At 43.2% G+C, this 17,768-nt stretch overlaps 1 protein-coding gene across 1 annotated transcript in view; it reads right to left on the bottom strand.

Annotated features, from left to right (window-relative positions):
- LOC117523308 (ninein-like) overlaps positions 1-16,100 on the bottom strand; it is a 142,377-nt gene extending 126,277 nt beyond the window's left edge. Inside the window, 1 exon segment of the mRNA XM_034184796.1 lies at positions 15,847-16,100. The gene's annotated coding sequence lies outside the window, so the exon portion shown is untranslated.
- Positions 16,101-17,768: the final 1,668 nt, after the last annotated feature.

Genomic DNA, 17,768 nt, shown 5'->3' with positions numbered 1-17,768 from the left:
CACGATGAGATGACACTGTGACACTGTGGGATGACACGTTAAGACTTGACAACACAATGAGACAACACTGCGACACTGTAGGATGACATGATAAAACTTGACAACACGATGAGATGACAATGCAACACTGTGGGATGACACGATAGACGTAACAACACGAAATGACACTGCACCACTGTGGGATGACACGATAAGACATGACAAAACAATGAGATGACACTGCACGACTGTGGGATGACACGATAGACGTAACAACACAAGATGACAATGCGACACTGTGGGATAACACAATAAGACATGACAATGAGATGACACTGCGACACTGTGGGGTGACACGACAAGACTTGACAACACGATGAAGTGACACAATAAGACACGACAACACGATGACATGACACTGCGACCCTGTGGGATGACATGATAAGACGTGATAACACGATGAGATGACACTGCGACACTGTGGGATGACACGATAAGACATGACAACACAATGAGATAACACTGCGACACTATGGGATGACACAATAACACATGACAACACGATGAGATGACACTGCGACACTATGGGATGACACAATAACACATGACAACACGATGAGATGACACTGCGACACTATGGGATGACACAATAACACATGACAACACGATGAGATAACACTGCGACACTGTGGGATGACACAATAACACATGACAACACGATGAGATGACACTGCGACACTGTGGGATGACACGATAAGACATGACAACACGATGAGATGACACTGCGACACTGTGGGATGACACAATGAGACCTGACAAAATGATGAGACGATGTTACTACACTGTGGGATGACACAATAAGACATGACAACACGATGAGATGACACTGCGACACTGTGGGATGACACGATAAGACATGACAACACGGTGAGATGACACTGCGACACTATGGGATGACACGACAAGACATGACAACACGATGAGATGACACTGCGACACTATGGGATGACACGATAACACATGACAACACGATGAGATGACACTGCGACACTGTGGGATAACACAATAAGACATGACACACAATGAGATGACACTGAGACACTGTGGGATGACACAATAACACTTGACAACACGATGAAATGACACGATAAGACATGACAACATGATGAGATGACACTGTGACACTGTGGGATGACACGATAGGACATGACAACACGATGAGATAACACTGCAACACTGTGGGATGACACGATAAGACGTGATAACGCGATGAGATGACACTGCGACACTGTGGGGTGACACGATAAGACGTGATAACGCGATGAGATAACACTGCGACACTGTGTGATGACACGATAAGACATGACAACACGATGAGATAACACTGCGACACTGTGGGATGACACGATAAGACGTGATAACGAGATGACACTGCGACACTGTGGGATGACACGATAACACATGACAACACGATGAGATGACACTGCGACACTGTGGGATAACACAATAAGACATGACACACAATGAGATGACACTGCGACACTATGGGATGACACGATAACACATGACAACACGATGAGATGACACTGCGACACTGTGGGATAACACAATAAGACATGACACATAATGAGATGACACTGCGACACTGTGGGGTGACACAATAACACTTGACAACACGATGAAATGACACGATAAGACATGACAACACGATGAGATGACACTGCGACACTGTGGGATGACACGATAGGACATGACAACACGATGAGATAACACTGCGACACTGTGGGATGACACGATAAGACGTGATAACGCGATGAGATGACACTGCGACATTGTGGGGTGACACGATAAGACATGACAACACGATGAGATAACACTGCGACACTGTGGGATGACACAATAAGACGTGATAACGCGATGAGATGACACTGCGACACTGTGGGGTGACACAATAACACTTGACAACACGATGAAATGACACGATAAGACATGACAACATGATGAGATGACACTGCGACACTGTGGGATGACACGATAGGACATGACAACGCGATGAGATAACACTGCGACACTGTGTGATGACACGATAAGACATGACAACACGATGAGATAACACTGCGACACTGTGGGATGACACAATAAGACGTGATAACACGATGAGATAACACTGCGACACTGTGGGATGACACAATAAGACGTGATAACGCGATGAGATAACACTGCGACACTGGGATGACACAATAAGACGTGATAACGCGATGAGATAACACTGTGACACTGTGGGATGACACGATAAGACGTGATAACGCGATGAGATAACACTGCGACACTGTGGGATGACACAATAAGACGTGATAACGCGATGAGATAACACTGTGACACTGTGGGATGACACGATAAGACGTGATAACGCGATGAGATGACACTGCGACACTGTGGGGTGACACGATAGGACGTGATAATGCGATGAGATAACACTGCGACACTGTGTGATGACACGATAAGACATGACAACATGATGAGATAACACTGCGACACTGTGGGATGACACGATAAGACGTGATAACGAGATGAGATGACACTGCGACACTGTGGGGTGACACGATAAGACATGACAACACGATGAGATAACACTGCGACACTGTGGGATGACACAATAAGACGTGATAACACGATGAGATAACACTGCGACACTGTGGGATGACACAATAAGACGTGATAACGCGATGAGATAACACTGCGACACTGTGGGATGACACGATAACACATGACAACACGATGAGATGACACTGCGACACTGTGGGATAACACAATAAGACATGACACATAATGAGATGACACTGCGACACTGTGGGGTGACACAATAACACTTGACAACACGATGAAATGACACGATAAGACATGACAACACGATGAGATGACACTGCGACACTGTGGGATGACACGACAGGACATGACAACACGATGAGATAACACTGCGACACTGTGGGATGACACAATAAGACGTGATAACGCGATGAGATGACACTGCGACATTGTGGGGTGACACAATAACACTTGACAACACGATGAAATGACACGATAAGACATGACAACACGATGAGATGACACTGCGACACTGTGGGATGACACGATAGGACATGACAACGCGATGAGATAACACTGCGACACTGTGTGATGACACGATAAGACATGACAACACGATGAGATAACACTGCGACACTGGGATGACACGATAAGACGTGATAACGAGATGAGATGACACTGCGACACTGTGGGGTGACACGATAAGACATGACAACACGATGAGATAACACTGCGACACTGTGGGATGACACAATAAGACGTGATAACACGATGAGATAACACTGCGACACTGTGGGATGACACAATAAGACGTGATAACGCGATGAGATAACACTGTGACACTGTGGGATGACACAATAAGACGTGATAACACGATGAGATAACACTGCGACACTGTGGGATAACACAATAAGACATGACACACAATGAGATGACACTGCGACACTATGGGATGACACGATAACACATGACAACACGATGAGATGACACTGCGACACTGTGGGATAACACAATAAGACATGACACACAATGAGATGACACTGCGACACTGTGGGGTGACACAATAACACTTGACAACACGATGAAATGACACGATAAGACATGACAACACGATGAGATGACACTGCGACACTGTGGGATGACACGATAAGACGTGATAACACGATGAGATAACACTGCGACACTGTGGGATGACACAATAAGACGTGATAACGCGATGAGATAACACTGTGACACTGTGGGATGACACAATAAGACGTGATAACACGATGAGATAACACTGAGACACTGTGGGATGACACGATAAGACGTAACAACACGATGAGACGACACTGGGACACTGTAGGATGACACGATAAAACTTGACAACACGATGAGATGACACTGTGACACTGTGGGATGACACGTTAAGACTTGACAACACAATGAGATAACACTGCGACACTGTGGGATGACACAATAAGACGTGATAACACGATGAGATGACACTGCGACACTGTGGGATGACACGATAACACATGACAACACGATGAGATGACACTGCGACACTGTGGGATAACACAATAAGACATGACACACAATGAGATGACACTGCGACACTATGGGATGACACAATAACACATGACAACACGATGAGATGACACTGCGACACTGTGGGGTGACACGATAAGACATGACAACACGATGAGATAACACTGCGACACTGTGGGATGACACAATAAGACGTGATAACACGATGAGATGACACTGCGACACTGTGGGGTGACACAATAACACTTGACAACACGATGAAATGACACGATAAGACATGACAACACGATGAGATGACACTGCGACACTGTGTGATGACACGATAAGACATGACAACACGATGAGATAACACTGCGACGACACGATAAGACGTGATAACGAGATGAGATGACACTGTGACACTGTGGGGTGACACGATAAGACATGACAACACGATGAGATACTGCGACACTGTGGGATGACACAATAAGACGTGATAACACGATGAGATGACACTGCGACACTGTGGGGTGACACAATAACACTTGACAACACGATGAAATGACACGATAAGACATGACAACACGATGAGATGACACTGCGACACTGTGTGATGACACGATAAGACATGACAACACGATGAGATAACACTGCGACGACACGATAAGACGTGATAACGAGATGAGATGACACTGCGACACTGTGGGGTGACACGATAAGACATGACAACACGATGAGATACTGCGACACTGTGGGATGACACAATAAGACGTGATAACACGATGAGATGACACTGCGACACTGTGGGGTGACACGATAAGACATGATAACACGATGAGATAACACTGCGACACTGTGGGATGACACGGTAAGACATAGCAGCACGATGAGATGACACTGCAACACTGTGGGGTGACACAATAGACGTAACAACACGAGATGACTGTAGGATGACACGATGAGACATGACAACATTATGAGATGATGTTACTACACTGTGGGATAACACAATAAGACATGACACACAATGACATGACACTGCGACACTGTGGGGTGACACGATAAGACTTGACAACACGATGAAATGACACGATAAGACATGACAACACGATGAGATAACACTGCGACACTGTGGGGTGACACGATAAGACTTGACAACACGATGAAATGACACGATAAGACATGACAACAAGATGAGATAACACTGCGACACTGTGGGATGACACGATGAGACATGACATGATGAGACGATGTTACTACACTGTGGGATCAGAATCAGAATCAGAAAAGTTTTATTCCCATATGAGTGAACAAGTTCACAACATTAGGAAATTGCTGCGGTACTCAGTGCTAACATAAAAGACAAAATTCTGTGCAAAAAAAAAAAAATAGAACAGTAAAACAAATAATATATAATAAAAACTTTACACTATAACAATGTTACAAAATGTACAGAATGTATATGAGCTAAGACAAATATGTAAGATATATATACATATAGATACATATATACATATATTATATGCACACATACATACATACATATATACATACATACAAACATATATATATATATATATATATATATATACGAGTAGGCAACGTCCTACGAGGACCTTATTGTAATTGCGCTGTTTATTATTATTATTATTATTTATTGTGGCCAGAGTAGGCAACGTCCTACGAGGACCCTATTGTAATTGCTCTGTTTATTATTATTATTATTATTAGGGCCCGAGTAGGCAACATCCTACGAGGACCCTATTGTAATTGTGCTGTTTATTATTATTATTATTAGGGCCCGAGTAGGCAACGTCCTACGAGGACCTTATTGTAATTGCGCTGTTTATTATTATTATTATTAGGGCCCGAGTAGGCAACGTCCTACGAGGACCCTATTGTAATTGAGCTGTTTATTATTATTATTTATTATTATTATTAGGGCCCGAGTAGGCAACGTCCTACGAGGACCCTATTGTAATTGAGCTGTTTATTATTATTATTTATTATTATTATTAGGGCCCGAGTAGGCAACGTCCTACGAGGACCCTATTGTAATTGCGCTGTTTATTATTATTATTATTAGGGCCCGAGTAGGCAACGTCCTACGAGGACCCTATTGTAATTGCGCTGTTTATTATTATTATTATTAATTATTATTATCATTATTCTCACAGGAAGTCAGCCATTTTGATTTTAAGTTTCGATTTTGAGCAAATTTTTGCCATTTTTGTCCATTTCCACTACTTACATTTGAACAAACTCGTCCTAGGGATTTCATCCAATTGTCTTCAAATTTGGTCAAAATCATCACAACACAATGGTGATCAAAAGTTATCAAAAGATTCTAATTAAGTCAAAAGACGTGGCTGCTAGGGGTTGTCAAGCTTTGGCGAGCTTTTCGGAGCACGCCATTTCACTTCGAACGGCTGTCACGCCCGTGTGACTTGCATAGACGTACAAAAAAGTCTCTTGCACCATGGGTCTACTCCAAACACGAAGTCGGCCATTTTGAATTTTCTTCTCATTTTGGCGTGATTTCCACATGTTGTATTTGAACGAACTCCTCCTAGGGATTTTGTCCAATGCACTTCAAATTTCTTCCAGATCACCCATAGACGATAGTGACCAAAAGTTATCGAAAGCTTTTCTTTATGTTGAAAGGTGTGGCCGCTATGGCGCCGCCATTTTGACCCTTCGCCATGGAACATTATACTTAAACAGGTACTGAAGTCACATAGTTAACCCCATGAACTTCCTTCCACTTCTAAAACATGCAGAACAAGTTGTTGAACGTAGGCGATGATCACCGTGAACTTACGAGTAACAGCTTCTGTGTGGTGGCGTACTGAATATCGCCCCTTCGCCATGAAATTACGTTCTTCCTTTTGACGGCTTTAATTTTGTCATATCATCATGAAAATTGATACACAGGTCAAGCATGACAACCTCCTACAATTCATAGGGGCCTCGTCCATGGTCGGGGCAAAGTGCCTCAATAGCGCCCCCTTGAAAATTTCAAAAACCCCTCCCCATAGGGGTTTTTCTGGAGTAGGGAGATGAAAATTGGTACACACGTGTGACTTGCATAGACGTACAAAAAAGTCTCTTGCACCAAGAATCTACTCCAAACAGGAAGTCAGCCATTTTGAATTTTCTTCTCATTTTGAAATGATTTCCACATGTTGTATTTGAACGAACTCCTAGGGATTTTGCCCAATGCACTTCAAATTTGTTTGACAGCATCCAAAGATGATACTGACCAAAAGTTATCGAAAGCTTTTCTCTATGTTGAAGGGTGTGGCCGCTATGGTGCTGCCATTTTGACCCTTTGCCATGGAACATCAAGTCATGATAACTCCTTCATGCTTTGCCTGATTGACTTGAAACTTCACATGTATGATGACGGTTCGCCCCTGAACACACCCAGCCCCTCTGTTTGTACACTGAGTACCCCCCTAGTGGATGAACAATCAACATGTCATAACTCCTTGATGCATTGTGTGATTTGTTTAAAATTTTTAACTGTGTGATGAGTGGTTGCCCCTGCATGCACATGCCCACATGTGGTCACAATAGCACCCACTGGCCTGGGTAGGCGGTCGCGCGGACGAGGGCCTGTATAAGACTGCTTGCAGTCCTAGTTATTATTATTATTCTCACTCTTGAAATCGAAATTTCGGCCTCTTCCCATGCTCAAAAACTCACCAAACTTTCCAAAGTCGTCCGGCCGGATCCGAAATTCGATATTTAGGGGGTGTCGCACATGGTCGCAGAAAAATCGCGAAATAGCGCCCCCTAGACATTTTCAAAAACCCCTCCGCATTGGGCTTTTTTCATCGTAGACTCACGAAATTCGGTACACATATTTACCATGCCAGGACGCACGAAAAAGTCTCTTACTGTCATGGTGAAATATCGACCGGAAGTCGGCCATTTTAATTTTAAGTTTCGATTTTGAGCAAATTTTTGCCATTTTTGGCCATTTCCACTAATTACATTTGAACGAACTTGTCCTAGGGATTTCATCCGATTGTCTTCAAATTTGGTCAAAATCATCAAGATTCTAATTAAGTCAAAAGGTGTGGCTGCTAGGGGTCGTCAAACTTTGGCGAGCTTTTCGGAGCACGCCATTTCACTTCGAACGGCTGTTACGCCCACATACTTCATCGTAGATCCTTCAAACTTGCTGGACATGATGAGGGCTCCGCCCTGAACGTCTACATATCTTAAGTTCCCACCTGCGCCATAGCGACCCCCGCTGGTGGCGGGAAATGTCCTATTTTTACTTTAAGAGGTCCTGATGTCACATACTTAACCCAATCAACTTCATTCCACTTCTAAAACATGCAGAACAAATTGGTGAACGTAGGCGATGAACGCCGTGAAGTTACGAGTAATGGCGTCCATGTGGCGGCGTGCCGAATATTGCCCATTCGCCATGAAATTACGTTCTTCATTTTGACGGCTTTAATTTTGTCACATCATCATTAAAATTGATACACAGGTCGAGCACAACAACCTCTTACAATTCATAGGGGCGTCGCCCATGGGCATGGCAAAATGCCTCAATAGCGCCCCCTTGAAAGTTTCAAAAACCCCTCCACATAGGGTTTTTTTTGGAGTAGGGAGATGAAAATTGGTACACGTGTGACTTGCATAGACGTACAAAAAAGTCTCTTGCACCATGGGTCTACTCCAAACACGAAGTCGGCCATTTTGAATTTTCTTCTCATTTTGGCGTGATTTCCACATGTTGTATTTGAACGAACTCCTCCTAGGGATTTTGTCCAATGCACTTCAAATTTCTTCCAGATCACCCATAGACGATACTGACCAAAAGTTGTCGAAAACATTTCTCTGTTGAAGGGTGTGGCCGCTATGGTGCCGCCATTTTGACCCTTTGCCATGGAACATTAAGTCATGATAACTCTTTCATGCTTTGCCTGATTGACTTGAAACTTCACATGTATGATGACGGATGGCTCCTGAACACACCCAGCCCCTCTGTTTGTACACTGAGTGCCCCCTAGTGGATGAACAATCAACATGTCATAACTCCTTGATGCATTGTATGATTTGTTTAAAATTTTAACTGTGTGATGAGTGGTTGCCCCTGCATGCACATGCCCACATGTGGTCACAAGAGAACACACTGCCCTGGGTAGGCGGTCATGCAGAACGAGGGCCCGTATATGACTGCTTGCAGTCCTAGTTATTATTATTCTCACTCTTGAAATCGAAATTTCGGCCTCTTCCCATGCTCAAAAACTCACCAAACTTTCCAAAGTCGTCCGGCCGGATCCGAAATTCGATATTTTGGGGGCCTCGCATATGGTCGCAGAAAAATCGCGAAATAGCGCCCCCTAGACATTTTCAAAAACCCCTCCGCATTGGGCATTTTCGTCGTAGCCTCACGAAATTCGGTACACATATTTACCATGCCAGGACGCACGAAAAAGTCTCTTACTGTCATGGTGAAATATCGACAGGAAGTTGGCCATTTTGATTTAAAGTTTCGATTTTGAGCAAATTTTTGCCATTTTTGGCCATTTCCACTAATTACATTTGAACGAACTTGTCCTAGGGATTTCATCCGATCGACTTCAAATTTGGTCAAAATCATCACAACACAATGGTGATCAAAAGTTATCAAAAGATTCTAATTAAGTCAAAAGGCGTGGCTGCTAGGGGTCGTCAAACTTTGGCGAGCTTTTCGGAGCACGCCATTTCACTTCGAATGGCTGTCACGCCCACATACTTCATCGTAGATCCTTCAAACTTGTTGGGCATGATCCGCCCTCAACGTCTACATATCTTAAGTTCTCACCTGCGCCATAGCGCCCCCCGGTGGTGGTGGGAAATGTCCTGTCCTGATGTCACATACTTAACCCAATCAACTTCATTCCACTTTTAAAACATGCAGAACAAATTGGTGAACATAGGCGATAAACAACATGAAGTTACGAGTAACGGCGTCCGTGTGGCGGCGTACCGAATATTGCCCATTCGCCATGAAATTACGTTCTTCATTTTGACGGCTTTAATTTTGTCACATCATCATGAAAATTGATACACAGGTCAAGCACGACAACCTCTTACAATTCATAGGGGCGTTGCCCATGGGCGGGGCAAAATGCCTCAATAGCGCCCCCTTTCAAAACCCCCTCCCCATAGGGGTTTTTTTGGAGTAGGGAGATGAAAATTGGTACACGTGTGACTTGCATAGACGTACAAAAAAGTCTCTTGCACCATGGGTCTACTCCAAACAGGAAGTCAGCCATTTTGAATTTTCTTCTCATTTTGGCATGATTTCCACATGTTGTATTTGAACGAACTCCTCCTAGGGATTTTGTCCAATGCACTTCAAATTTCTTACAGATCACCCAGAGACGATACTGACCAAAAGTTATCGAAAGCTTTTCTGTATGTCGAAGGGTGTGGCCGCTATGGTGCCGCCATTTTGACCCTTCGCCATATGAACATTATACTTAAACAGGTACTGAAGTCACATATTTAACACCATCAACTTCCTTCCACTTCTAAAACATGCAGAACAACTTGGTGAACGTAGGCGATGATCGCCGTGAAGTTACGAGTAACGGCATCCGTGTGGCGGCGTGCTGAATATTGCCCATTCGCCATGAAATTACGTTCTTCCTTTTGACGGCTTTAATTTTGTCATATCATCATGAAAATTGAAACACAGGTCAAGCACGACAACCTCTTACAATTCATAGGGGTATCGCCCCTGGGTGGGGCAAAATGCCTCAATAGCGCCCCCTTGAAACTTTCCAAAACCCCTCCCCATAGGGTTTTTTTTTTGGAGTAGGGACATGAAAATTGTTACACATGTGTGACTTGCATAGACGTACAAAAAAGTCTCTTGCACCATGAGTCTACTCCAAACAGGAAGTCGGCCATTTTGCATTTTCTTCTCATTTTGAAATGATTTCCACATGTTGTATTTGAACGAACTCCTCCTAGGGATTTTGTCCAATGCACTTCAAATTTCTTTGACAGCATCCAAAGATGATACTGACCAAACGTTATCGAAAGTTTTTCTCTATGTTGAAGGGTGTGGCCACTATGGTGCCGCCATTTTAACCCTTTGCCATGGAACATCAAGTCCTGATAACTCCTTCATGCTTTGCCTGATTGACTTGAAACTTCACATGTATGATGACGGTTGGCCCCTGAACACACCCAGCCCCTCTGTTTGTACACTGAGCGCCCCCTAGTGGATGAACAATCAACATGTCATAACTCCTTGATGCATTGTGTGATTTGTTTAAAATTTTAACTGTGTGATGAGTGGTTGCCCCTGCATGCACATGCCCACATGTGGTCACAAGGGCACCCACTGGCCTGGGTAGGCGGCTGCGCGGAACGAGGGCCCGTATATGACTGCTTGCAGTCCTAGTTATTATTATTATTATTATTATTCTCACTTTTGAAATCGAAATTTCGGCCTCTTCACATGCTCAAAAACTCACCAAACTTTCCAAAGTTGTCCGGCCGGATCCGAAATTCTATATTTTAGGGGCATCGCTTCATCGTACATCCTTCAAACTTGCTGGACATGATGAGGGCTCCGCCCTGAACGTCTACATATCTTAAGTTCCCACCTGCACCATAGCGCCCCCCGGTGGTGGCGGGAAATGTCCTATTTTTACTTTAAGAGGTCCTGATGTCACATACTTAACCCAATCAACTTCATTGCACTTCTAAAACATGCAGAACAAATTGGTGAACGTAGGCGATGAACGCCGTCAAGTTAGGAGTAACGGCGTCTGTGTGGCGGCGTGCCGAATATTGCCCATTCGCCATGAAATTACGTTCTTCCTTTTGTCGGTTTTAATTTTGTCACATCATCATGAAAATTGATACACAGGTCGAGCACGACAACCTCTTACAATTCATAGGGGCATCGCCCATGGGCGGGGCAAAATGCCTCAATAGCACCCCCTTGAAACTTTCAAAAACCCCTCCCCATAGGGGTTTTTTGGAGTAGGGAGATGAAAATTGGTACACGTGTGACTTGCATAGACGTACAAAAAAGTCTCTTGCACCATGGGTCTACTCCAAACAGGAAGTAGGCCATTTTGAATTTTCTTCTCATTGTGGCGTGATTTCCACATGTTGTATTTGAACGAACTCCTCCTAGGGATTTTGTTCAATGCACTTCAAATTTCTTTGACAGCATCCAAAGATGATACTAACCTAAAGTTATCGAAAGCTTTTCTCTATGGTGAAGGGTGTGGCCGCTATGGTGCCGCCATTTTGACCCTTCGCCATGGAACACTATACTTAAACAGGTACTGAAGTCACATAGTTAACCCCATGATCTTCCTTCCACTTCTAAAACATGCAGAACAAGTTGTTGAATGTAGGCAACGATCACCGTGAACTTACGAGTAACGGCTTCTGTGTGGCGGCGTACCAAATATCGCCCCTTCGCCATGAAATTACGTTCTTCCTTTTGACAGCTTTAATTTTGTCACATCATCATGAACATTGATACACAGGTCATGCACAACAACCTCTTACAATTCATAGGGGCCTCGCCCATGGGCGGGGCAAAATGCCTCAATAGCGCCTCCTTGAATATTTCAAAAACCCCTCCCCATAGGGGTTTTTTTGGAGTAGGGAGATGAAAATGGGTACACATGTGTGACTTGCATAGACGTACAAAAAAGTCTGTTGCACCATCAGTCTACTCCAAACAGGAAGGTGGCCATTTTGAATTTTCTTCTCATTTTGCAATGATTTCCACTTGTTGTATTTGAATGAACTCCTCCTAGGGATATTGTCCAATGCACTTCAAATTTCTTTGACAGCATCCAGAGATGACACTGACCAAAAGTTATCGAAAGCTTTTCTCTATGTTGAAAGGTGTGGCCGCTATGGTGCCGCCATTTTGACCCTTTGCCATGGAACATCAAGTCATGATAACTCTTTCATGCTTTGCCTGATTGACTTGAAACTTCACATGTATGATGACGGTTGGCTCCTGAACACACCCAGCCCCTCTGTTTGTACACTGAGTGCCCCCTAGTGGATGAACAATCAACATGTCATAACTCCTTGATGCATTGTGTGATTTGTTTAAAATTTTAACTGTGTGACGAGTGGTTGCCCCTGCATGCACATGCCCACATGTGGTCACAAGAGAACACACTGCCCTGGGTAGGTGGTTGCGCGGAACGAGGGCCCGTATATGACTGCTTGCAGTCCTAGTTATTTTTTTTTTTGGTGGATCACTTTCATTGTGTCCAGATGCTGCTGAGTCTGGCTGTGGTAAAGGCTGCCCTGAACGAAATGCTGTGACTCGTTAAACTTTTAAAGCTCTGGTTGCTCCGATCAGGTCCGCTGATTTGATCAGACTGATTGATCAGGTCGTCTGATGATCGCACCGACATGCAGCGAGTGCGCGTTTATTTTAAAGTCACAGGTTCAAACAGAGAGAGAGAGAAAGAGAGTGAGTGAGAGCATGCACGTGAGAGAGAGTGAGCGACCGACCTGCTGTTTCTGTTGTGTTTCTGGATTTCTGAGTTGAGGTTCAATTCCCTGTTCTGAACACACAGGTGCTGTGGGCTGTGTGATCATGTTCTCATGTTCTCCAACTGACGCACTCAGTTTTTGGTTGTGTACAGGAGCACAGTGTTGCACAGACTTGCCTGCAGTAACGCTGTGCTGCGCAGACCTGCTTCAAACTGTGTCCAGCGCTCTTCGCCGAAGAAAATTAAACATGTTTAATTTCTTCCGTCCTACATGCGTAGCCCTCAACATGCTGCTGCGTATTGAGAAAAAAACTCCACGTGAAGTGGGCGGAGAGCTGCTCATTGCAGCGTAGACGATACACTGTAATAAGCAGCTCTACGAATACGCCAATGTGAAAGGGGCTGTATGTTGCTGGGGCTGGAGGAGTGTGAGGGCTGCTAAACTGGCCATCAAAACGACAATATAACTCGTTCAGTCTATTTGCAGTTTGTAGGTCGTCTGTGAAGTGGGGGGTTTTAGGCTTGTAACTGGTAATCTGCCTAAAACTTTTCCACACCAAGGCTGCATCATTCTCTGAAATTTGCTCCTGGATGTTCTCAGAGTAATGTGATCTAGCAAAGCCCACTTCCTTGCTAAACCTGTACTTGGCCTCTTTGTAGTGTACGAGTTGGAACGTCGTCTCATCGTGCTGTCATGTTTTACCGTGTCATCCCACATTGTACCAATGTCATCTCATCATGTTGTTGCCATGTCTTATCATGTCATAACACATGACAACACGATGAGATGACAATGTGACACTGTGGGATGACATGATGAGACATGACAACATGATGAGCCGATGTTACAACACTGTGGGATAACACAATAAGACAAGACAACATGATGAGCCGATGTTACAACACTGTGGGATAACACAATAAGACAAGACAACATGATGAGACGATGTTACAACACTGTGGGATTACACGACAAGAAATGACAACACGATGAGATGTCACTGCGACACTGTGGGATGGCATGATAAGACATGATAACACAATGACATTACATAAGACATGATAACATGATGAGATGACACTGCAACACTGTGGGATGGCATGATAAGACATGACAACAGGATGAGATGATGTTACAACACTGTGGGCTGACAACACGATGAGACATTGTGAGATGACACGATAAGACATGACAACACGATGAGACGACGTTCCGTCTCGGGCTGCAGGTATCGATTATTTTAGTCATTGAGTATTCTATTGATTATTCTGGTGATTAATCGAGTAATTGGATAAAAAGTACTTTTGCGTTTCTAAACATCAATAGTCCAGGACTCTCCCTAAGCAACAGCACAATATAGCTGCGCCAAAGTGTTGACATTTTGCTGAAATGGGATGGGATGTGACTGTTTTTTTGTTTTGTTTTCTCCAACTTGTAAAATTTAACCTTTTTTTTTTTTTTATAAAGGTTGGTGGACTGGGTCCCTGCATAATTTTTTTAAATCCCTCTTTTTCTGCATTTCAGCTGGAGGTTGAACATGCAGCCTCACAGTCAGTTTTTTTTTTTTAAGTTACCGTGTTTGTGAAGTACGGAGCCCGCCTAGTGACATGGCAGTTAATTGTTTTTGGCCCACATTATTGCGTTCCCTCACAATAACCTAATCATATTAAAGCTCGTGTCTATCAGAGCACAGTGAGTGGAATCAGCGCGCACACACACAGCAGACAGCAACAAGATTCACGAAAGAATGGGAGTATGTTGCTACAACTTGCACAGCTGTAAGACTCCGTATGAAATATAGTTTATTTATACAACAGTGATAGTAAGTAGGAACACCGGTTAGTGTTCCTTATGAACGTTTATGTTTTCTTTTTTTTACCGTCCCCTCGTGAATCCTGCTGTCAACTAACCCACTGAGGTTAAATACCCGGATGAGCGACCGAATAAAATGACTTATTGCTAAAAAATTCATGCAGATTCAAATTTTATTTTAATTCTGAATTTAAGCAAACCGCTTTATCTGACCGGTTGTAGTCAATGTGCTTTTTTTTTTTTTTTTACTGTTGTTCCGCTTTATTTTTATTTTTTAAATGTGCCATAATGATCGAGGATCAGTGACGTCACGCAATGTCGCTTCACCATAGCAACGAGTCGCAAGCCTTTTGTTCCCGCCTCCACGAGCTGAAGACAAAGTTAACTATGATTAAAAACAAAAAAAAAAAAGATTGAAAAAGAAATGACCGGTTTTGTTCGCTGCTTTGTACTGACCGTGTTCGGTTCGTGACATGAAGTTCGGCGGGGCGGTTCGCTGTAAGGCTTACCGTAACTCCTGAGCTTTCTTACGGCTGGAAAAGTTTCGCTCCTTCCCGTTGAACTTTATGTTTCCTCCGTGAAGACGCTGTTGGTGAGTTTGCCGGTAAAATACGGCCATGAACCGGACGGAGGACGACACTGGTACCGATCCACCAACGAAAATACCGACACGCATGCGACAACACACGCTGCTACTTCCGCTTTTACTCTTCAAAATAAAACAGCTTGTTTTTGTGGTTTATCTTAAAGACAGGACCACTATTTTGGAGAAAATGTGTCCTATTTTAGGGAATTATGTTGTAGTTTTATCACAAAATACTGACAGTTGGGATCTGATGGAATGAAATTATCAAACCATATGAGAACTTGGCACATTTCAAGGATGAGGACAAAATATTTTAAGTATTAATCATTGAATTAAGTCTTTCTCAAGAATCCAGCTTTAGTGTGTTAAGTAGTGATTTTAGAAAAAGACTTCAACAGTTCTTCACCACCTTTTTATTTCAGTGTGGTAAAGATTCAGTGAAGAGTTGAGAAAAGGGCTGAACCTCTTCAAAATCCTACAGCATAAAGAAACAGAGCTGATGCAGAAAATTGTTATTTATGTTGAAGTTTTTGAAGGTTAGATTATTGGAATTTTATTTACTCTATATTTCACAACGTACAAAAATGTATTTGTGGATTTTTACTTTGAAGTGAATGCTCCTTTGTTTCTGGCTGTGTATTTATGTGAACTTGATATTTGAAAGGAAGTCATTGCAGTGCTGTCTTCAGCCGCTCGAGGGCGCCGGCAACGAGAGTAATCGTTTGTGCTTCTTCTACTTTCGGTTGCTCCCGTTAGGGGGCGCCACAGCATATCAGTCAGTCTTTTCCATTTCACCCTGTCCTCTGTGTCTTCTAGTGGAGCAGATAACTGTAACAATTGTTCATTTCTGGAAACAAGCACCAAAATTGGCACACATACACCTTAGACATTACTCTTTTGTAAAAGCACATTAGCCACCTAAGTGTTCAATAGGCGACCAGGTAGGGGTCAGTTGAAGAATTACACAGGGGTCAAAATTTAAAAATGCTCCAATCATGTTGAAAACTATACCACGTTATTTGTCTCATCATGAAGATTCCAAAAGGGTATAGTTTGGACTATCTATGACTGAATATTATGGAGTTATGGGGTAAAAACAGCAAGAATGGTGACGGCGTCAAAAGTTCAAGTTGCTCCAATTTTGGTAAAAGGTGGTGCAAGTTATTGGTTGAGCTAATAGGATTAATAACTGGAATAGTGTTGTCCAGACCTGTTGCCCGTTGAAAATGTTTGGCGCATTATGAAGCGCAAAATATGACAACAGAGACCCCGGACTGTTGAACAACTGAAGTCGTACATCAAGCAAGAATGGAAAAGAATTCCACCTACAAAGCTTCAACAATTAGTGTCCTCAGTTCCCAAACGCTTATTGAGTGTTGTTAGAAGGAAAGGTGATGTAACACAGCGGTAAACATACCACTGTCCCAGCTTTTTTGAAACATGTTGCAGGCATCCGTTTCAAAATGAGCAAATATTTGCACAAAAACAATAAAGTTTATCAGTTTGAACATTAAATATCTTGTCTTTGTGGTGTATTCAGTTGAATATAGGTTGAAGAGGATTTGAAAATCGTATTCTGTTATTATTTACATTTTACACAACGTCCCAACTTCACTGAAATTGGGGTTGTACACTCCCTCGCTGCAATCCTTCGTGTACTGGAGGAGCATAGAGAAGAAGATTCCAAAGAGCACTGGCACAAGTACACAGCCCTGTTTCCCCCCATTGCTAACTGGAAAGGCCTCCGATGTTGCGCCATTGAAGGAGATCATATTTTATTTTTGTAAATTGA

Source organism: Thalassophryne amazonica, chromosome 13 (assembly GCF_902500255.1).
Source record: "Thalassophryne amazonica chromosome 13, fThaAma1.1, whole genome shotgun sequence".
In the NCBI taxonomy this organism is placed as follows: domain Eukaryota; kingdom Metazoa; phylum Chordata; class Actinopteri; order Batrachoidiformes; family Batrachoididae; genus Thalassophryne; species Thalassophryne amazonica.
This window is presented reverse-complemented; position numbering and strand designations above follow the sequence as displayed.